This window comes from Engraulis encrasicolus, chromosome 16 (genome assembly GCF_034702125.1).
Source record: "Engraulis encrasicolus isolate BLACKSEA-1 chromosome 16, IST_EnEncr_1.0, whole genome shotgun sequence".
Classification (NCBI taxonomy): Eukaryota; Metazoa; Chordata; class Actinopteri; order Clupeiformes; family Engraulidae; genus Engraulis; species Engraulis encrasicolus.
Window position 1 is genome coordinate 39,382,440 of NC_085872.1, and position 24,348 is coordinate 39,406,787.

Below are 24,348 nucleotides of genomic sequence, written 5' to 3' on the forward strand. Positions count from 1 at the left end.
ACACAGCCCTCAAGGGGGTGAAATGAGATTCAGCCATAGACTCTTAACCTCCTCAAAAAGACCCGTTCACACTTTGCTGGAAAGACTCAACTACATCATAACAACATTGCTAAGACATTAAAGAGAGCCTTAAGTAACAGATAAAGACTTCAAGATAAAGATCACTGCAATTTTGAAGACAATACGGGTCTAACATAGGGTCTTTGCAAAGGGGTTATAACTGTATAAATGTCAATAAAACAGTATAAAGTCCTCATAAGTTATTCCATTTGGCCATTGGGTAAAACTGCACTGATGAATAAACCAGTGTTGTTGTTGTTCATGAATCTGGGATTCTATGTGATTGTTCACTTAAGCTGTTGTTTCTCATCAGGATGTAGCTATGTTGATGCCTCAACAGCTTTCTTTACATTTTGTTTATTTTGGATTTTTCTAGTAGCATCATCACGCACCACCCTCCCTCGGCATCAAGAACTGTCATTATTAGCTATTACCATGCTACCGCCACGTTAGAGCAACATCGCCACATTATGTAAGAGGAACATTGATAAAACCATGAATTATCATATTATTACCATTGTCATTGCATTATTAGCATGTCATTAGCATTCATTTTTTTGTTGGGGGGTGGGGGTGCATAACTGGCGTTATTGGAATGGTATCAACATATTATTAGTATGTTATAAGGGCTTATTTGACATTGGAGACACATCTGTATCACCTCATCATCTGAATTAAGGATAATGAACAATTTAGACCACATTTGCAATTCTATACAACAGCGCCATCTTGGAAAATGGCCACCATTTCAAGTAGCAAATCAGGTGGATTTGATTGTATTGGTCTTCATCACATATATGCTGAATTGTATGTGTGTATCATAATTTGCTTGGTCAATTTGGAGCAATAAATACATTTCTGGGGTCTTTTTGACGGCCATCTTGGAAAATGGCCACAATTTCAAGTGGCAAATCAGGTGGATTTGATTGTATTGGTCTTGATCTCATATATGCCAAATTTCATGTGTGTATCATAATTTGCTTGGTCAATTTGGTGAAATAAATCAATTTCTGGGGTCTTTTTGACGGCCATCTTGGAAAATGGCCGCCATCTCGAGTGGCAAATCAGGTAGATTTATTTATGCTGATCTTGAGCACAAACGTGTTGAATTTCATGCTTGTATCATAATTTGTTTGGTAATTTCTGTGCAAAAAATCAATTTCTGAGGTTTTCTTTGACGGCCATCTTGGAAAATGGCCGCCATCTCGAGTGGCAAATCAGGTAGATTTATTTATGCTGATCTTGAGCACAAACGTGTTGAATTTCATGCTTGTATCATAATTTTATATGTCAATTCTTTGCAATAAATCACCTTTTGGGGTATTTTTTGGCGGCCATCTTGGAAAATGGTCGCCATTTCAAGTGGCAAATCGGGTAGATTTGATTGTAAGGGTCTTTGGCACATACCTGCCAAATTGTATGCTTGTATCATAATTTACACGATTCTTGCCATATTGGCCTTGTAGCTGCTCCACTACCTAGCCACCTGATTGAGTAGCCTGCATTCGGGTCAGAGAGTTGCAACAGTGAGACACCTCTGAAAACACTGGCCAGTGAAAGACTGTGTGGTCTGATGATCTTCTCTGTGCCTCAGTTTGATTGACAGTCCTTTGTGATGAAGTGTGTAGCGTTTTTGAGGTTGTTTATAGCGGGGAAACATCAGAAAATAATATTTACAAATTGGCCCCGCCGTGATGTATTGGCTGCGTTTTTCGCCAAAAGGCTTAAAATAAGCTAACTCCATAACGGCGCGGCATTGCCCAGAATGGCTCATCATTAGATACATTATGTGGCATGGGAAATCGATTGGTGAAACTTTCATTTTACGCCGGAACTATCCTTTAACCGTGGGAAACGCTTCTGACGGCGGCGCAGAGTCAGAATTATGTGGGAAAACGATGAATTTGTCCCCGAAAATGCACGTTTTAAAAAGTCGCCAGATGCACCAAAAAGTCGCTTAAGGCGCTAGATCAGTGGTTCCCAACCTTTTTCTTAAGGGACCCATGTTTTTACTATTGTAAGCTTTGGTGACCCAACCACACGAGCGCCCGCACGAGACGGAGTCACAAGATGCCCTCTGTTTCCTGCGAAAACTAATTTTAGTTATTTTATTCCTCAATTCGTCTTTGGTCAAATATAGAATAAATGTTTAATTTAGCACTTACAATTTGTTGCTTCTATGCATTTATTAGTTAATTAAATGATTCGTCTTCTGTTCAACTTGGGGTATATATAGCCTATTTAAAATGAAACCCCTTAAAATCAAGAGGGCTCCGCGACCCCCTGTGGATCTTTGGCGACCCATAAGGTGGGTCCCGACCCATAGGTTGGGAACCACTGCGCTAGATGACTTTTTTGTCGCCAGTGCCCGGGATTCACTGCGGTCAGTGCGACCAGCCTGCTCGTGCTTTTTAAATTTGTCATACCGGTATGCATATCCCAAGGAGCCGTTGTGGTAGCTTTTGTGATACGCAGTTAAGTTAAGTGCAGGGTACAGTTGAGGTAAATCAAATATACCTGTGTAACAACAAGTCTGATCTAATTCCAAAGTGTAGGCATAACATAAATGACAGTCCCAAAACATTTGGTGACCATAGGCCTATAGAAGATTGTGTAATCTCGGTTTAAGTTGACATTTGGTTCCTGTCATACCTTTGTCCCATATCGCTTGCCGTAGCCTCATACAAGACGCACATGTGTATGAGAATTCCTGAAAATGCATCGTGTGGTGTCGTGGGGAGGGAGACTCACAAGACAAGCGAAATAGTCACTAGATTCGGCCAGATTGAGCCTGAAAAGTTGCTAAATCGCTAGATGATTTTTTTTTTTGTCGCCAGAGGTGGCCAAAAGTCTAAATTGGCTAAATTGGCAACACTGAGCCTAATCCCCACCTAGCTGTTAGTGAGGACGAACGAATCGTGTGTTGCTCAAGACCACCTTGCCACAATATTTAGAAGGCGCATTTGGGCATCACATATTATTTGCACATTTATTGAATGGAAGTGTTTTCTATTCACGTCCAAATGTTCCCCTTCAGATGGCGCCTTTATAGCAACGTGCGTGCAGTCGATCGCTCCGATTACATTTCGAAAACCGGCAATCGACTACATCATAGGGAAACTGTATGTACCTGGCGGAGAGTCGAATGAGCCCCTCCAGCACTGGCGGAATTGCACGGCTCAAAGCTGACTGGCTCATTCCCGAGCGGTCCGCCAATTCCCTCTGGAATGTACCTGTTGCTAAAAAACCAAGCGTGGTAAGGACTTAGATTGGCACTGGCAACGCATGGCTCCTGCCAGTGTCTCTCTTCAATCGTGGGCCCAACTCAGCACAGAGATCCAAAAGAATAGCTCTTGGAAGTCTGAATCGGCTAATAAGCCAGTCATCATCGTGGGCCAAGAAATCAGTATAATCACGGAACACCCGTTCCCTCCTAATCTGACCGTTTGCATTGTCTTCTAATAATGCCAACCATGCCATTGTCACCCAGTCGGTTTTTGAGCCGTATTGCGTATATCTTTATAGTGCCGTTTATTTGGAAGCATGTTAGTGATTGGACCATTCTTACCCATGGCGAGGGTGTTCGTAATTTGCACGCAATTGAACATCGACTGACTGCCTGACAATAGGATATAGGCCTATCGCATGGTTTTAGAGTGAAATATTTGGCCACTAAGCGTAGGCTCTTTACTGTGGTAACAAATATATGGATTGCAAGTAGGCAATCCATTTTGCCGACGTTACATTTCATTCTGAACAGTCGCCCGTATCCCTTTTGCGTCATGACTGGTGCGCGAGTGGGCCTGCATGCAGTTGCGTTGAAGTGCCTCAGTGTGCCGCCAAAAAGACGAAATGCACCAGTTACGACAACTTCCACGCTGCAGTCCTGAAATTCGTGTGGGGATCCGCAGTTTTCCACGTCTAGTCTGTTTTAGTACATCTGACCGTGGCCGTGGAAAACAACTTAAGTAGCTTTTTTGTCCGTAAGTGAGCTTCGTACATGAGGCCCCTGGTTAGACATTCTGTGCGCTCTGATGTCCCTGCAGAGTCTCCGCCTTCTTAAAGCAGCTGCTGCCCTTTTTAACAGTCAATGCCGATTTTCACTCTCTCTCTTAGAAATGCTGAACCGCTGAGGCAATTGTGTTTCAATAAATGATTGATGCATTTATCTGTATTTGCATGTACAATTAAGGAGATGAGCTCTGGTCTATGCGCCATCTGTCAGTAACTCACAAGACTTTAAGCCATTATTTTGGTAGTGTGCATATTCTGAATGAGCCGTTTTGATATAGATTAATTTCATAATTGCAATGAGATTAATCTACATTCACAAAAAAATCTATGCCCACCCCTAAAAAAGACAACTTATGTTTATTTGTCTTATCGATTAAAAAAATAATAATACCTTTTTTTTTTTTTTTTCCTGATCCAAAAAAAAGATTTGATCCGTGGGCTCTGATCCGAGGAACGATCCGAACTGTGAGTTTTTTTTATCCGTTACACCCCTTCCGGATTCCTTCATTGTAGGCTAGCCCATCATATTTGTGTTTTCACAATGACCCTGAAATAGGGATGCAAATGATTAATCGACTTTAGATTAATTGTCGAGCAAGAGGTTGCTCGATTAGAATGTATTAATCGCGATTAATCGCTAAAAGGCACTAGAGACTGATGAGTATACGGCTCTGATGAGTAGTTCTAGTCCTATTCAAATCCATTGTGCGCATAGATTTTATCTATTAAATTGTAATTGCAACTTCCAGAGTTCTTGTGGGTCTTTTGGAGATGTGTACTTGAATCTGTGATTATGCCAAGCCCAATGGTGTAAGTTGTTATTGTTTGAATTATGAGAAAACAGAGTTCCCTACCTAAAAACGATCTTTCAAGACACTTGCAAGCAGCATTTTACTGTAGGGTTAAGCATGCTAGATTAGCTTAGCGTGCTAACTAGCGAAATCACAAACGTATTCATTTCAAACTGTGAGCTGTAATTTTAATCACTAACACCCTGTCAGATATCAAGACTGGTATTAGCTGAACTGGGCATGGTAATATATGAGCGTTTGCCTGTCGGGCGTGGGGATACTAGCTACGTCTGTTTTGAGTTCACTCCTGGGTGAAACCAAGCAATGACCCCCTCAAAGGTGGTGTGGAGATGCCATAGAAAATATGTCTGCTTTCTTTTCCTAATGCATAATTACGCGGAATATATAATATAACATAATACAATAAAATACAATATGGGCTTAATAATAATATTATAATTCTCATAATATAATTTAATATAAGAATAGCCTATAAGTTATAGGCTACATTTTGAACTCAGTGTTTTAACTATTTAGCAATATTTTAAAAGGCCCTATGAAAATTCAGGTGAAAAAAAACGCTGCGTATCAATTCATCGAAAGTCGATGGATAATGACTCGATAATTTGCTTCCCTACCCTGAAATTATCCAAATAAAATAGGCTAATAAAATGGCCTTCTCGTGATATAGTAGGCTATTGTTAGTTATGTTTGGAAAGCTTTTCATATGTATAATGTATGTTAACGTCACAAACAGATCCACATCATTTACAGGCATGCAAACTTGCCACTTTTTGGCGAAATTCGCCGTTTGGAAATCAAAATGGGTAATTTCTGTGATCCGAGGAGAAAAGTGTAGGCTACCGCAGAAAATGTCATACAGCTCCCACTCTGTTGTGCAAATTACTGGAGAGATGCCACCACCGACAATGACGTTTGACCAATCACAGTATTTGTGTTTGTTGGCACAGCCAATAACAAGAACGAGCTCAATCTAAGTCCCGCCCTGGTTTGAAATACAGCGCAAAACCGTTGCCGTGTCTCAGATGCCGCACTTGTGGCAGTGCACTGACAGTCAGTGCATAGTGCTCCCAGTGCACTGGGGTTTTTTAGTGCATAGTGTTGTGAAAAAGTCGGCGCACTATGCACTGTGCCCTGACTGGAAATGATGGTTGAGCTAGCATTAGCTCACCAAAATATCGGTTGGCTACTGTTAACATTGCACAGTACTGCCGTGCTTGTATTTACATTTTCTTCATCCCAACTGGCAGCTATTTTGTGTACAATACTTGGCTTGGCATGAAAAGGTTGGTGTCTCAGCAACATTACTTACAGAAATACAGGAGACTGTTGACCAAACTCTTCTACTGAACTGAACGTCACGTCTTCCGTTTTATGGTCAAAATGGCGCTCGTTTAGTGCGTGAAGTGTCCATCGTTCAAGCACTGCGTTTTCCGCCATTGTTAGGGCATCATCCGGGCGCTTTTCAGTGCACTGAACTAACAAATTTTTACTTTGAAAGCGCCCTATGCACTGAAATATAGTGCCCGAAGTGCACAAGTGCGCCATCTGAGACACGCCACTTGTGTTTCTGGTCGGCTGGGCTGGCGTAGTTACCGTATTTCCTCGATTTGTAACTGGGCTCCGGCCTTGTTTTGTAACCGGGTGTTGTGAAAAATCGGAAAAATAGACGCCGGCCTCGTCTAGTAACCGGTGCGTTTTTAAATTATGCATTTTGCACAACGTGTGAAAGGGATATGCCACTATTTTGGGCATGCTACACGGATACATTGACTTTCACTAGCTTAGCGACATATGCCCTCTTTTAACTTGTCTTAAAGCAAGGCAACGCTTAACATGAAAAATAAGACACTTTACCACCTTCATAAACCCCAGCCAACGATTTTAACTGTATTAAGCCCCAAAATAGTGGCATACTCCTTTAATGTTCAAACAATTTCGGAACGTGTGTAGGCGATGCCTACTTTAATAGCCTAAATTGTAACAGTTGGAATGCCTCCTCTCCAAGCGGCACAATCAAAACTTCAGGTGCTTGCAAGCAGTGTTAATTTCGTCAGCTTTTTTCAATTTTGTCTTAGTCTTAGTCATATCATTGCCTTACCAATTTAGTCTTTGTCTTATAGGTGAGTACATTTAGGGTTTAACCCCAAAAAAATGGATACAAAAGGTTTTTTTATGGATTCTAATACTATTGGACCTGCTAAATGACATACTAAAAATCTAGTAAAATCTATATTTGGGAAATGAGTTTTTTTTAACATAGCTGCCATAGGGTTATTATAAGGGTCAAGAGACACTCCAGGTGAATAGGCCAAAAAATGTAGCTTGCCAATATCACCATGAAACTTAATCCGGTGATTACTCACATATTTGTGAGAAAAAAATGTATTGCAAGTTTTCTGAAATGTTATGTTTTAATATGGTAATTGGACTATATCTAATTAAATATGCATTACATTTCAAAATGCAAAAAGTCAAAATCTGAAAAAGCCAAGCTCAAAATTACTCTTTTATTTTGTTTCTAGTAAGCCAGAAGATATCTTCAGAAGAGATTATGGACATCTCTTTTTGTTTTGTAGTAAATCTACAAATCTTTGTGCAGACTCACCAGCTAGCATTTTTTTTTCAAAACATGATTATTTAACATCTCTCTTAGATAAATACTTGAGTTTTATGTTTCTCAAGTTCTTCCAGACATTCTTTGAGTCTGGTGGTATCATTCTTAGCATGTATCAAGGGCAAGGTCAGCAGCTGAGAAAGATCGCAGTCAGCAACCGGTTCAAGTCCACTTCCGAGCTCACCGACTTGTGGAACAAGCAGACCGGCGCTGACGTCTCCAGATCAACCACTTACCGTCGTCTGCGCGAACTCGGCTTCAAATCTCGTGTTCCAGCAGTAAAACCGATGCTGAACAAGAAACAAATGGAGAAACGGCTTTAGTGGGCCAGAGAACACAGCGAGTGGACTTCTGAAGACTGGCAGAAAGTGGTCTTCAGTGACGAATCATGCTTCTGCATCTCCTTCGGTGACCAATGTCCTCGTGTCTGGCGTCGTGGTGGCGAAACCTACAACCACGAGTGCGTGAAAAGATCCGTCAAGTTTCCCCAGAGCGTTATGGTCTGGGGATGCATGTCCGCTCGAGGTGTAGGGAAACTCTGCTTCCTCAAGAAGACTGTCAATGCTGCCGTATATATCAAGATGTTCTGGAAACGTTCCTGATTCCGACTGTTGAGGAACAGTTCGGCGAAGAAGACTTCATATTTCAACAGGATCTTGCACCGGCTCATGCGGCAAAGTCGACCAAAGATTGGTTCACTAAAAAACAGCTTGAAGTTTTGGCATGGCCAGCCAACTCGCCTGACCTCAATGTCATTGAAAACCTTTGGGCCATCGTCAAGCGGAAAATTTGCGACAGAAAGCCTACTACGCTGGACCAACTGAAGCAGAACATCGCCACTGCCTGGGAAGCTGTGAGTGTGGAAACTTGCGACAAGCTGGTCAAATCGATACCGCAGAGACTTCAGGCAGTCATACAAGCCAAGGGGGCAGCCACAAAATACTGAGAAAGTGATGATTCTAATTATAATAAAAATGATTCTAATTCAATGAAACGGTTTCTCCATTATTCTAATTCAATAAAACAACAGCGGCACAGTTAAATGGCCTAAATGGGCCTTTTGGAAAGCTCAGCTGAGCAAATTTTTTACAGGTAACGAGTTCTGTGATTAGTCTAACGAATAGGACAAGTGCGGTGAACACCTGATTTGCTTTCTGCACAAAAAATGCATTCAAAGAATTTAATGATTGCACTATTTCAAATTATTCTAATTCGTTGACCAGCACCTGTAGTGGTTTCAACAATAATCGATTCGGCAATGCAATGCAATGCAATTTGGGGCATGGACCATTCAATTCAATGCGGCAAGTTCCAGAATCGATGCAGCAATTTTTCTTAAGTTTCAATTATTTCCGTGGATATTTCAGGAGCAAATTAATGTTAAATTAAATAAAAGCACTTCAAAGCATTGAAAACTGCAAGACTGATGCAGAAAACAGCCAAAAAAATGTTGCTCAGTATTAGACTACTTGTATTGCCTCATCATGACTGATGAAACATTTGCTTTGCTTTCAGTAGAAATGTAATGCATTGCAATGCATCGTAGAATTGAATCGAATCGAAACCTCCCAAATCGTAATCGAATCGAATCGTGAGGACAGTGCCAATGCACACCACTAGTAGCTGACTTTTAAGAAAAGCAGCGATGGTTTAAGCTAGATTTATGCTTCGGACGCATAGAATCTGCGTCCGTCCGTTTTCTGTCTATGCGAGTCCACGCCCCCCTCTCAGAGGCTCTGCGCCCGTCGTCGAGCGCCTCCAAAAAATTCTAACTATCCGTCGGACGGACGCGGAGTACGCAGACAAAAAGGCACTATGATTGGTCGTCTCGCTACTTCCTTGTTCTGTTCTTGTGGCAGCGCAATGCCAGTAGTTTGCGAGAGCAGAGCTGTATTCTGTTAAAAAACTTTATTAATGCCTTGTGTGTAAATGTGTGTAAATACACGAAGCTAGAAGCTAAGTAACAAACAATGCATCAGTTGAACACTCGTGGCACAATGCCTGCGGTTGTACTACCGTTCCTCCACCGAATGTAAACACACATCGGCAGAATCAACTGTCTTCACATGCTTGCATTTTCTGCTCGTGAAAACAGACTGGGTATGTCAAATAATGATTCATACCAGTGCATTGCCTTTGCAATTTGTGTGAAAATACCTAGCTAACCGCGATATAAAGCAACATTGCTTAATAATGACCGCAGTGCTTACAATGTAGTGAAAGTAGTCTAATCGCGCAATTTCAAATGTGGCTCGCGACGAGACCTCGGACCTCGCAGAAGCATGAATACAATGTTGGTTCGTGGCCACTCCCACGCGAGTTTTGACGAGCGCAGTTGCAGAAGTCTAATCTGACCTTTAGGCCTTGGGGCATACAGTGATGCAGATTGGGGTGCAGACACCAGCGACAGATGGAGCATGTCTGGCTACTGTGTGAGCAGGAGTAAAGAGAGCTCACTGGTATGTTGGAAGAGTAAAGGGGACTCTACACCAACCCCACGTTTGGGTCTTGGTGTGCGTTGGATACAGTTGGGTCAGAATTGGTTCGGTGTGTCTTGTTGCGTCTGGGGTCTGTTGAGGCTGGTGGTCGTGGGTCTCAGTCGGGAGACTTTCAACATGTTCAGTTGGGTTGAGGACCACGTCAGTGGTCCAGCTCCATGCCAGACTCTGATTGGTTTGTGCTAACTGGGCAGGAGGTAGGTGGGATTTTTAAACTAGTAGCGAACTCACAAACTTGAGTTTCATTACGACATTACACTGTTTGTGAAGACAATGCCCAGTGTGCCTTTTTCCTCTTTAGCGAACTAGGTAGTGAGAGAAATTAACAACACCCTTTCAAAGTTGTTACCTCAGTCTAGAAAATAGCAGGCTACATGCAAGAAAGAGTTTGCATATATGCGCTTAAAAACAAGTAGAAAAAATGCAAACGCGTGTGAAAAACTTCCATTCACCCCTTTCTCTTATTAACCCTCCTGTTATCCTTGGGGTCTATTTAACCCCTTTCAATGTTTAACACCTGAAAAATACATGAAGTACATATTTCTTCTGCCTCATCTTTGATGACTTTTCCAAAATAGATGGGATGAATGTGAGAAGAGTGAAATTTCAACAAAAATGTTTTTCCTAAGTGCTGTACACATTTTGGTTACATCCGTGTTCCTTGGGGTCAATTTGACCCCAATTGTTTCAAGTGTATAAAACACAAATGGGACATCCATATTTTGCAAATAAAGATTAAAATATGTTTAGATAATGTGAAATACATGAAAATAAGTGATTTAGCCATCTTTCTTCTGAACATTTTGCTTTTGTTTAGCCCCTGATAACTAAAAATATTAATGACATGGGGAGGCCTAAAACTAATTCACGGCAACATTTTGGACAGTGGTGGCTACTGGCTACTACAGCTTTGACATTTTGACAAAATCCACCAACTGAACCTTGTTGTACCTATAGTATCATCATGTCACCCACCACAGCAACCCCCCCTACCCCCCCAGCCCTGTACCCTGGGAGCTACTTTTGCACCCTCCCACTACACACACACGCTATGTTAAGCTTTTTCACTAGGAGCACTGGTGCTCCTAAATGAAAAAATGTAGGAGCACAGACAAAAATTTAGGAGCAAAATTTTCGCGACACTTACAAAACATTATTGTGGTTTTTTTATGTAAAATAGGCCTACTGTGCTTAATATTGTACCATTGATTACCGCAGCAATAATGCACAGAGAGCGTTGCGTTTTCCATAGAAAACATATTAACCAAGGTTGGTGGTGGGTTAGCCAGAATAAGACCTATAACCACAGATGTTCATGAAAAAGGTCTGTGTTGTGCAGTTCCCCCCCTCCAGCCAAGGTGGTAGCCTAGGTCAGTGTTTCTCAACCTTTTTTTAGGCGAGGCACCCTTTCAATTCATGAAAACTTGTAATGCACCCCAAACCAACAAGCTGTAACATGGCATCGCATCCGATACCACACAAGCTTAGAAAAGTAACACATTTGGAGACGTCACACGACCTATGTTCGAAGTTGCAGCTGACTGGGGCGACCTATATTTACTTTATTGTGCATAAATGGCAGATGAAAGATTCCACTGACTAGCATTAACTTATCAATTTAAACAAATATGTATTATATTACATAATTTATTTATCAGCCACGTTTCCACGGCACCCCTAAGGGTGGCTCGCGGCACCCCAGGGTGCCCCGGCACCCCTGTTGAGAAACCCTGGCCTAGGTGACCTAACTAAGTGATAGGGAGAAATTGAAGGGCTTTTTCTTCATCTTCATGCACAATAGCCTATGCCAGTGTTTCCCAAACTAGGATAAGCGTACCCCTAGGGGTACGCGACGTGATTGCAAGGGGTACGGAAAAGATTTGGAATTTAAAAGAAAAAAAATGCAGGAAGAAAAAAAAATCAAATGGCAAAGAATAGTGGCAGCGTAGGCCTAATACAATAAAAAAGCAATCTAGCAATCAGTCCCAGCACTTTGCTTTGCATGTACAAAGTTGTAGGTGAGGGGGAAAAAACTAATAAATACGAATGTAGGAAACGCCATGTTCTCATTGCGCGTCTGCTCGCATGGTCATAGGAGGGAAAATGTATGGCTAGTCTGGCATAACCAATAGGCCTACATTTTTTAAATGTGCTAGGCCTACATACAGTACATATATAATTAACACTTCATGACAGTCATCTACATTACGGCAAGTATAGGGCTCCTACAACAAGACGTGTTTTTTTTTCTAAAGCGGTCCATCTGCTGGCACGTAGGCTACGGACCACTATGGTGTTTGACTTGTGCGCGTACAGAAGGCAACATTTTCCCTCCGAATTGAGATGCGCAAATGTCTTGTCCACAACAAAGGAGTAATTTCCATCCTTCATTGTGAATGCTGCGTGCGTGCCTGGCCGCTATAGCTACAGTACTCTGTTTCGCGCAAATTGGGCTATGGCTGGATAAGAACACTTGGTGACCGTGGTGACCGTGTCGTCAAATCACTTTCGTTTAACCTGGCGCATTCAAACGGGCAAGGAACACTGAACATGAATAAAACCAGAGCAGTCACGTTGGAAAGCTGTAGTACAAAGCTGGAAAACTACTTTCTGTCTCTCCCTCTCCTTCTCTCTTCCTTGCGCGATTGACGGTATTGATTGACAGCTGAGACCTCCGTTCTGCAGGCGACGTGGGGTTTTATAGATAACAATGTCGTCGTCTTTTATATTCACAAGAGCACCAAAATTAATATAATTTCTGACCATTATTCAGCAAGCACCCTTCACAACAGGAAATCTGTGAAGTCCATCCTCGTTACATTGAATGCTGATCATCAGCCGTTAATATTAAAGCCGGCTGACGGCGCGGGAGAACAAAAAAAAAAACTATGCCTACTTTCGAAAGCGACCCCTCCCTCTGCTTTTATTTGTGTTGCTTTTGACAAGCTTGACAATTAAACGCCGACACAGGCAGGCTATGTGTAGCAGACTACTCACATTTACCAGGATTTCAGTCACAGGAGTTCCTGTCACGCACCCTCTTCAACTGGATGCAGAGCTCCAGTTGTTTTGCTTGGGGTTTTTTTGTTTGTTTTTTTTGGGGGGGGTTGGACATGAAGTGCTCCAAGAGGTACGTCATGTGAAAAAGTTTGGGAAGCACTGGCCTATGCCATTACCCTGTGCAACAAAAACAGGGAGGAAACCACAGTTCTCATTAGCCTACTTATTATCATTATTATTATTAGCCTATTATTACTATGGCTTCGTGATTGAAACATGTAATCACATGATTACTGAACTAGCTTGAGTAGTTTATTTAGTCTTAAACATAGTAGGTAAGGCAACACGCTAATCCAACTGGCTTTTTAAAAATAGTTTATTCCTCAAACGCATGGGTTGGAACGGTGTGTAATGGTCAAGTTAAGTGGTCAAGTAAACTGATTGGTGAACCACAGCTGCACCCTTCTTCCCTGTATGCAAAGCAACTACAGCGGATAGCAATGGCTATCCTAGATGATAGCCGACACCCTTTGCATAGTGAGTTCCAGTACCTCCCCTCTGGACGGAGGCTGGTAGTTCCTGGTTGCAGAACCAATAGGTTCAAAAGCAGTTTTGTCCCAGCTGCAATTACTTTGCTAAACAAGATGTAAAATAAAATAAAAAAAATGTATTTGTAAAAATGCTCTTTGCACTTTAGCTGCACCAGGAGTGTGATGTCACTTCTGCCATGGTGCCACCCCCCCCCCTGTGTATATGTTGTATGTGTATTTTTTTTTCAGTCAAATGTCAAACATTTTTATTTATTTCCATGTGAAGCCTACATGTGTTTTTTAGACTCCATGTTTATGTGTCATGTGTCTTGTGGTTCTGATGTAAGGACAGCCATCTTCTCTTTTTATACTGCAAACCCAGTTTACCTTCGGGTACCAATAAAGTTGAACTGAACTGAACTGAACTGAACTGAACTAATGAAACTGGGAGGCGCAAAATTATCTCACTGTGTTGGCTGCTCTTTTTGATAGCCATGCCCTACAGCATGCCCTACAGCTGCTGGGCCAACTAGACTGGCCCTTGCGCGCAGTGAACACTACCGGTCCGGTACCTGTTCTGAATGCTCCTCGAACTATTATCTTGACTAATAGCCTTCTACTTTGTTTGCGATGCATTTTTTTGCGAAGTAATTGGGAAGACAGCGGTTAGGGAAAACGCCAAAACAGCGACGTCTTTTAAATCACATGAGTAAGCAAACCGAGAGGCTATTTCACTACCGGATTCAAAAGGTTTCCTGTTAGCAATGCAAACTCCTGCATTTGAACGTTTTAAACAGCAGCCCATTTCGAAAAGCTGTAAGAAGTTTTGGCACAGAACATTCGACTGCGAGATGAGCGTGCGCGCGTTATATGCCATATTTAACCACGGCTCTGTGCGATTCTGTTTTTTTTTCTGAGGGCTACGGGAGCATAGATGGTTCAATCTTAGCCAACGCGGAATTCAAGCAACAATTGCTACGTGTACATGATGTTTTTGAATCGGATCTAATAGATCGGATTTAAGTAGATCAGATTAAGAGTTATTTTGCGACGTGTATACATGGCAATTTCACTTAAATGCGACTAAACGTCTGGGGAAAATAAAGCATTGCGATTGGACTGAGGACGCACGTGCTGAGTGAGCCAAATAAGGCGTGGGGGCGTGGTCGCCAAACCTCCGGGGAACTACTGGGACACAAGCTAATCTTCAGCCCGAAAATGAATTCCCTCAGTGGACTCAAGGCTGGTAAAATCCCCTTTGGGTCTGGTTCTTTCAAATGCTAGTTAGCACCCTCCTAGCTTAGAAAAACGAACTGGTGAAAGGGTGATGTGGAGTAACTTTGTTGTGCTTAATTACTTCGTGGGGCACTTTTACATCAATATATGGAAACCACAACACTTATAGTCGCTTAGGGACTTTAAATTAAGCAAAACTTTCATGTGAAAATCAACAGGAAGTGCCGCCATCTTTTTCTCACTGACAAAGAGCACGGGCTCTTGGCGCCATCGTGTGGTCAACGAGCATGCGTGGAACGACCGGATTTATTGTAATTCTGATTAAAAGGTTACATGACAGAGGAACGTGTTTAATCAGATTTAAAAGAGGAATAAACCACCCACTTTAATCGGACTTAAGTTTAAATCGGAATAAACTTAAATCCTGTTCGGTAAGTGTTTACATGATGTTTTTAAAGTGGAATTAAGTTTTAATGAGATTTAAAGTGAGTTAAATCGGATTTAAATGCCTCATGTAAACGTACCAATTGACCGTCTTTTTTGAAGCGCATTCCCACTGGGAGATTGACGCTGTCTGTCAGACAGGCAGTGCATACATGCGAGAAGGGCATACCGCATTTAGTATTAGGGAATCGAGGAAAAAAAGCGCAGCTCTCGCAATCATGCACTCGAGCAGGAGTAAAACGCGAATAAAAGGGTTGAAAAGCATACTCGCACACGTGCGCCCGTTTCATTTTTCTTTCTCGCACAGTCCAAAATTTAGGCTCAAAATGCGACCAATTGGTCTTAATGTACAGCCCTGGCATAAGATGGGTCACATATAGTCAGCTTTGCTGTGCATGCTGTTCTGTGCCCGGCATACATAATTATAAGCAATGTTCCCTCTAATTTTTTCGGTGCCTGAGCAAATGCACTATATCACTGAGCAGAGCCAATAACCTCGGTGAGCGGGTCGGACCCCCCCCGCCATTTTAAGGGTAACATTGATGCTTCATAATATGTTGATTATATTGTCATTCACTATAGTGAATATTACAAAATCAGTTAAGTAATGTTTTCAAATCTTGATTACTTAATCATCAACCCACCAACATCAATATATTGTAGGCTAGGCCTACATTTGTAAGATGATGGAAAGAAAGTAGGCCTATCTTTACAGCAGCCCAATAGCCCAGAATGTTGAATTTATTTTTAAAAGGATGAATCAATTAATTTGGATTTAAATGTTTTATAATAGGCTAGGCCTATGTAACAAATTTAAAAGACTAAAATATTGAGCTTAAATTAGGCCTATATGAAGTAAAAGTATGCACTGTCACTTTAAGAGCTCGTGGAAATTTCAGATCTTGGGAAGCAAAATTTTTTCTTACCGGACAGTCTGACTGACTTTTTGGCTAACTGGGTTTTATGGACATTCTTATCAGTAGGCTAGTATTTTGTTTAGGCATATTAGTTCATATGTTTTCAAGACATTTCCACTGCGTAGACAAATGCTTTCATCAAAACCATTTTGACGAATTTAAACCAACTCTTTGGCAGAAAGCAGCACGCACTTCCAATGATGCCAATAGCGCGAGAGATGTTGCCACTCGCAAAGCTATGACAGGCATGCATTAAAATCGGTCCAGATGCTCGACACCGTTATCAACATTCATATCAGATTGACGATAGAGCTCTAGGAGAGCTAGAACTTGTCTTCTATCCATTATACAGAGATGGATTTAGGCTTTTTGTGTAGGCTACCTAACACAACCGAACGCCGTAGATTAGGCTGCGAGTGACAGCTGTTACAACGTTGTCTGGTCACCGTTTTAAAGATCAGCATTCGAAGCGCGGCGTATCCGCGCTCTGTCTGATCAAGCAGCTGGAGGCGCAATGCTGATTGTAAGCAGAAGTCCGCGTCTAGTGTGATCGCTTAAACTGCTGTAAGATAGATGTTTCATATCTAAAGAATATGTTTTATTTCGATTGGATGTTATAAAGCTACAATGAGTGGAAATTTCGGACAACAATCAACTGCCTCTCCACACAAATTTGCCGCCTTGTTTTACCTGCGCTGTATGGATTTGCTCTGCGCTGAGAACGTGAGAGCAGTGCGCAATTGCGCAGTCGCGCAGCTTAGAGGGAACATTGATTATAAGTGATGGTATATTTGAAAAGAAGCTTTATGATTGTGGTCCAAATATTGAAATGGACTGTTCTGATGGTGACAAGCCGTTGTACTTCTTTAGATGGATGTGATCTCAAGGTTGGTTGCTATGTTGAGAGATATAATTGTGCTATTCTTCTCCTCTATTCAGTATGGTGTTCCAAATTGACATAGTTGTCTGCAGCATTGGTTATAAACTGCTGCTACCTGACATAAAGAAGGCAGGAACAGAAACAGCTGTAACTTTTGTGAAGGACATACACATTGACGTCCATACCACAAGTTCTCGAGTGGGCATACATGTGAATAGAAGTAAACATACAAGTTGCTAGCCCTGTTCCTTCAAACATTACCCCACTACCATGAACATGTAATATGTCTACAAGGAGCACATGCTCATTTTTGCTTATGCTTTTTTTATGCTCCTTATGCTTTTTCCCTTATGTGCACACTAATTCATGCGTAGAAATAATGTAGAAAACAATGATTTTCTATGATGTTCCCGAAACTCTTGGTTGGCAATGTATCCATTGTTCTTACCTAACTATTATACGTGTGTTATAAATACACATTCAAACATTCAAGGAAAATGAATGTTGGACTTAAAAACCTCCTGAATGTTTGGGAAAATGTCTATTTCTTTTAGGGTCCCATATGGTAATAGATAGATAATATCCTTGATAATCAAATTTGTTTTTTTCTTTTCAAATGTTATAAGTAATAGAAATTCATATTTAGGGAGTATGGAGCCACTAAAATTTCAATAAGATGTGTCCATATGTTTTTAGACCAATTCATGACATTTTATTGTTATTTTTTCTCATTTTCGCCTGGTCATGGATTAAGTTTTTTTTGGTGTGTAGGCTATGTGTGGGGGTCCTAGGATATATTTAAAGGACTTTTTATGTCACCAACAGAGCAATAATACATATCTGAGACATAAACATGTGCCAAAGTGTTGTTTTCTACTGATTTTGTAGACATTTAAGCCCCAAGGATCACGGATGTTCCAAAATGTGAGGGTAACAGGAGGGTTAAATGCCCAACCAGCACATGAAGAGCTCTTCATTTGTTGTTATCGTTGCCTTAGCAACCTCTGCGAGACGAAAAAATTGGGCGAAAATCGGAAGGTGAAGCACAGAAATTAACTACAGACCAAGAAGGCTTTCACAAATGTGTCAAGACTTTTTGATTTATGCATGCGCCGATGTGTGGTGAGTGGAGATTGACTTTGGAGCGGAGAGAGGGAGAGAGAGAGAGAAGGGGACTGCTGGTTTTTCCGACGCACCATTGGTCCGATGCGTCAATATTCCGAAAATTTCCCATTGATCCTACAGCACTTAGTCTTACAGACCTTTAACCCGATAAAATGAAACCCAAACCAAACGCTGCTTTAGATTACCGTCATCTCTGATATGCGCAGTGGTCATGCAGCTGTCTCCTGTCTGTGACAGGTTAGGTTTAGGGAAAGTTTCGGTCAAGGCACAAATTTAAAACTCAGAAACATTGCAAAAGGCCTACTGACAGGTTAGGCTGTGGAATGGTTTTGGGTAGGGCACAATTGTAAAACATGGAAACATTGCATTATTGACAGGTTAGGTTTAGGGGTGGTTTTGGTAAGGGCATAGCTTGACCAAACGCAATCTATGTGCTCGTCGCAGCACATGCAGCTGAAGTCTAGCACAGAGGAAACCTTGGAGGAAAAGAGGAGCAGGACATACGACTTGGGGAATTATGATGACCGACCCCAAACAGCCATTGGTTCGGAACATTGAGCGGTCGGAGCAAAGGGTTTAATTTAATTATTTCGAGTTAATGGGCTGTAAGATCAATGAGAAATTTTCGAAATATTGATGCGTAGGACCAAAGAGGGCTCGGAAAAGTGACATGCTACCAAGAGAGAAATGCTCCGCCTGCCCAAATTCATAAACCAGCCTGAAATCGCTAGTAAAGAGCTGCCCGAAATCCGAAATCGCTGAGGTCGATTAGCAGGATAGTAGGCAGCATTATTTTCATCCGCATTAATATACAACTAGATATTGTAAAATTACCGTCTACAATGCACAGCTTGCCTTTTTCCTCTTTAGCGAACTATGGCAGTGGGAGAGATTATGTCTACAGTGTAATGAAACTGCGAAAGTCGTAGACTTTTGTGAGCAATATACAGAGATAGAATGTGGTCTTGATGGATAAATTATGAATAGGAGGGGGGCTTTGCCTATAGGCATGGTAGGTTATAGTCTATTTAGAGCATCGACTATCAAGACTACTTGTGAAAAGTAGAGATTTGACTTGGCGAAAACATGAAAACATTTGGCTACAGCAACAAGCCGAACCGCGAGCTCTCAAACGTGGAAGTTACTAGGCCTATAACAAATAGAGCAGTAATAAAACCCGGACGGACCGGTTGGAGAGCCGGATCAAGACCTCGTCCGGACAGACCGGATGGCTGTCATGCATTGATCCGCCAAAGGCGAGTCAGACAGCATTTCATTAATATGTCAACAAAATGACAGTTACAGCGCGAGAAATTATGAAACTGGAATATATCCCTCTTTAGTTGACTACAACAGCCATTCTCTAATCTCTCTAGTATGTTGTTCAGTCATGAACACTCACTGAGTAAAACGGAAGCAACTTCCGCCTCAACGAGCCCATTTGATCCGTCCTGACTCTTGTGGCCAATTGAGTGGCTGATCCCCCCTCCCAGATATGTGTGCTTCTGACTCTGTGAGGTCTACATTTCTAAATGTTAACAGTGCTCTACCAACACTTTTACATCTCAGTCTATGCTACTCTTAGGGAAATTATAGTCTACAGACGTGACTCTACTATCAACTACTGCGTTACAGCGTACAGGCTCTACAGCCACTGCTGTCACTCCCCTCGCCCGAGTCAACAGCGGCGCCCTAGGCGACTCGGTCAGAGACTAATCCTGACTGAGTTGTTGGTAGCAGCGAATCCCCTATGGATCGGATCATCGCTTAAGTTTTGTTTTTGCCACGAGTGTGCGAGTCGCAAGGCAACTCGGCAGCGGAAGCAAGTGGTCATCTGCTGTTCGCCTCCTGTCTGTCCCTGCTCAACTAGACTTCTGCTCCCAAATATTTGACTTTTAGTCTTCTTAAATAGCCTACAAACACACCCATATTGCAAAATCAGGAACATTTCAATGCTGCCAAAGACTCTTCTAGTCGTGGTCGCATGTTTAGTGAGGAGACTCAGGTAGGTTGGATCGCAGCATGAGTTTCGGAACTGTGACGATTTATAAAGTGAGTTTTGTTGATCAAACTGTCTTACTCTCAATGTACATTGATAAATGGGACAAAAAAGATGAGGCGCACAGCCACTTAACGGCAGAAACGTTTAATAAAATGCATTATTATTATTTATTTTTATTTATTTTAAGTAAGTGATCCAAGTGATCCGAGTGATCCGTCTAATCCGGATACCCTCCGTGGAATGATCCAATCAACCCGGACGCCCCAAAGATTCGAGTTAAGCACCTCTAATAACAAAATCCCTCCGGTGCTACCCAGGGTAGTGTCCACGGCGGGTGAAGTCGACACGGTGTGTTTGTGGAGCAAACTGTGCCCGATCAAAAACGAGGGGAGCAGACAGACAACTGACTAGTCGTAGTTGGGACGTCTGGTCGGATCGGCTAGATGTGCACTCGGCTTAAGAAGCAACCCACAGTAGCGTTATCTACATGTGAAGCCGAGTACCAACCATATCTCGTGCCATTCGTGAAATCCTTACGGAAAAAAAAAACCCCAGAACAAATCAACCATAAGCTTCGTGGTGCCGTCACGATATAGCCTCGTTTTTCGTGGTTGGGTGACGAAAGGGGGAATTAACAATTGAGGTAGTTTGGTTCTGGGGGAAAGTATAATGGGGACGGACATCAACAGTCAAGCGTGAGTGAAGGGTAACTGGAAACGGCACTCACTAGTTTCACGCCCTTTCAGTACATCATACGTAATCTAACATTTCAAACAAGCGATTTAGGGTTAGGGTTTAGGTTAAGGTTAGGTTTAGGGTTAAGGTTAGGGACAACATTGGAGGAAGGGAGAGATGACACGAGGCTCCCCTCCCGGAATGCACGCTGCTCGGGTGCTCTCTCTCTCTCACTCGCTCGAGCAAGCGAGACGTCTCACTCGCTCTCTCTCTCTCTCTCTCTCTCTCTCTCTCTCTGGCCCACACGGACGACAGTGACTGGCCCAACAGAGACAGCGAGCGTTGCCCATCCACGAAAAACGAGGCTATATGGTGACGGCACGTTCATGCCTTTATCTGACAGGACAGTTGAAGATGGTGACAGGAAGCAAATGGGACAGAGAGACAGGGGAGGATCGGGAAATGACCCCGGCCGGACTCGAACCGGGGTCCCCGCAGGTGGGCATGCAAGGCCAAACGTGGGAGGTCCAGCGCGCCACGCCACAGCGCCCCCACAGTAAATGTTTTTGATTTAATTCTGTTGTTATTCTGATTGTTAAAAAAACTGTACAAGATACAATTCACTCATAAGTGGGAGTGTTGACATTAGTATGATAGACTGTGATGTATTCTGTACCACACTACCAGGGGGTGTTATCAATTTAATATGAGATGTAATATGATTGGTGACGTCCCCCTATGAATATGAACTTGACTGACTTGACTTGAAAGCTTTAATGTCCTTTAAAAGGCAATTTGATTTACAGCACAGCAGAATGAATGGCATAAAATGAATGGCATGAATGGTCTGGAATGATCATTCTCTTCTCTTGAGTCTTGGCCCGCTCTCAACATGAAGGCTGGAAGGGCAGTTTGTTTGTTTCTGTATAAAATAAATATGCCTTGAGGATGAAGAGTACAAATCGTCTCGTCTATTTCTACTTCTCGTCTACTACAAAAGAAAGAACACCCCAGATGAAAATCCGGTAGAGAAGGGGCCGTGTTGGCCCGAATCGTCTCGAAATGAAAAGGGAGGTCATCGGTGTGCGTTTCAACCATTCTTTACATTGAACTTTTACATTTTGAGTCTGCACCTGGCTTAAATAGATTGCTGTGAGATTTGAATGAAATCCTATGGAGAGTATCATGATTTGCATCAGTAGTCACAGTGCATGTTGACATGCGTGTTTCTTTTAGGTGTAATTCAGATTTCCAATGTTTGACGGTATCCATTCATCCCCAAACCATGTCAGTCCCATTACCATGCTTGCCTATCGAGATGATAAACTTTTTTGAAAAACTCACTTGTTTACCACCACACATGCTTGACACCATCTAAAGCAAATGTGCTTATCTTGGTCTCTTCAGACCACACAACATGGTTCCAGTGATCCACCAGATAAACCAGCCTAATGTGAGACTGCATGCAACAGAAAAAAAAAATCGTCGTCCAGCGGGTGGTGCTGGTTTACTAGGCTACCATATCCTTGGTCTGTTCATTTCTCTTGAGACCAAGATAAACAAATTTGCAGTAACTAAAGGAGTAAAAGCTGGGCAGGAAAAAAAACTCTCTTTTTTTGCCTTCATGTAAGGATGACTTCTGAATCTCCATCAGAAGTACGTTCCATCATTTAGGCTGTACAAGTACACCAGTGTGTGACACCAATTTTAAAAGTTATTCAGTCTTGTGTCCTCATGTTGAAGTTGAGCTAAAAAACCTAGGCTTAGATCAAAATGCTGTGTTGATTTTCATGTACTTACAGTTGGATGATTATTCTGTGTAACCCCTCTTATTTATCTGCGTTGTGTTGTTGATGATTGCATGCAAATGACGCGGAGACGTGGGAACCATGCAGCAGATGTATTTTGCCTGGGACACACAAAACAGTCTCGTTGGGACTCAGCAGGGCAATGAGTCTGCAGAACGATGCGCTGGCTCTCAATCTTTTAAAACTGGGCGCATATTATTAACAAAGTACGAGTACAAATATTAACAAGTAAATGCATGGTGTAGCCTACCTGGGACACACAACTTTAGACATACAGTCTCGATGGGACTCGGCAGGGCAATGCAGGTCTGCATACATGAACGATGCTAATGGGGAGACATCAGGGTAATATTACCTGCACATATCAAAACGTCGTGAAAACATATGCCTATAATATTTACGTTAACATTACAAACGTTATAGTAACATTAAAGTTCAATGCAAAGTGACAGACGCACTCTACCAGTTGGCGCTGATTCAGAACATTAAGTCGTGCAGATCCATGCACTGTGTTCGTATGGAACTTACCGCTGGCTCTCAATCTTTCAAAACTGAGAGAGAGCCGAGCAGGACCAGTAGGCTACCATGTGAATACAAGTGTGCAAGTGGAAGAACCAAAACCTATCCCGTTACATCTGTAGCCTACCTTCATCAGTTTTGCTGTCCATCTGAGTTCCACACTATCTGAGCCGTGTGTGAATATCCAGGAGCAAACAAGAATCCGACCCCTTCAGTGTCCTGCTGCTAAATGAATCTTTATTCTGTGAGGTTTTGGAATCATCTCCATGGACACGTCATACAGTTCTATGATGACATCATTCTATGTCACAGACAAGTGACCACATTGGAATCCAGTACAAGGTTGTCCTTTATCTCCTTTCCTTTTTCTTTTGCCTATGCAGTTATTGGCCACTCACATTAAATGCAGTAAAATAGAGGGAATCTCTATTGCTGATCAATCACTATTAATCAGTCAATTAGCAGATGACACCACCTTGTTTTTAAAAAATGGAGATCAGGTTCCACTATCTTTAAAAACCATAGAAACTTTCTCAGAAGCCTCAGGCTTGATCCTTAATCTTTCTAAATGTGAACTGTTTGCTCTGAAACCTTCAGTAATTGTTTCTATAAGCAATATCCCAGTGAAAAGTGAATTAAAATATTTGGGTATAACTATATGCAGGGATCAAAAAAGAAGAACACTATTAAATTTTGACCCTCTCATTCCAATAATAAAAAGAAAACTTAATTCATGGTTACAACGGGATTTATCCATCACTGGTAGAGTCTTACTTGCAAAAACTGAAGCCTTATCCCGAGTGATTTATCCAGCAATGGTCCTAGATGTCCCACAAGACTTTTGCCAGAAACTAGACAGATTAATAGTAGATTTTGTATGGAGATCTAGATCTCACTTAATTAAAAAGAATGTTATGATGGCTGATCACTCGTCAGGTGGTTTCAATCTCATTGACTTTTCTTTGCTTAACAACTCTTTTAAAGTAAAATGGGCAAAGCTACTCCTTAAAGATCCTGCTTCCATGTGGAACTGTATCCCTAACCACATTTTTAAATCTGTGGGAGGTTTTAGTTTTCTTACTCGATGTAATTACAGCATATCTAAGCTTCCTTTGGCCCTAGCAAACTTCCACAAACAAATGCTTTCCTGCTGGTCTCTAATGTACAATCACAATTTCTCACCACACTCATATTCTATATGGAATAATAAG

The 24,348-nt window shown here is 41.9% G+C and overlaps 1 long non-coding RNA gene across 1 annotated transcript; it reads right to left on the reverse strand.

Moving 5' to 3' along the window:
* Positions 1-7,402: 7,402 nt before the first annotated feature.
* Positions 7,403-23,362, reverse strand: LOC134465761 (uncharacterized). Its single transcript, XR_010038183.1, has 4 exons — positions 23,265-23,362; positions 22,869-22,944; positions 22,611-22,719; positions 7,403-7,951 (listed from the first exon to the last, which is right to left on the reverse strand). It is a non-coding gene; the product is annotated as an uncharacterized LOC134465761 (long non-coding RNA).
* Positions 23,363-24,348: the final 986 nt, after the last annotated feature.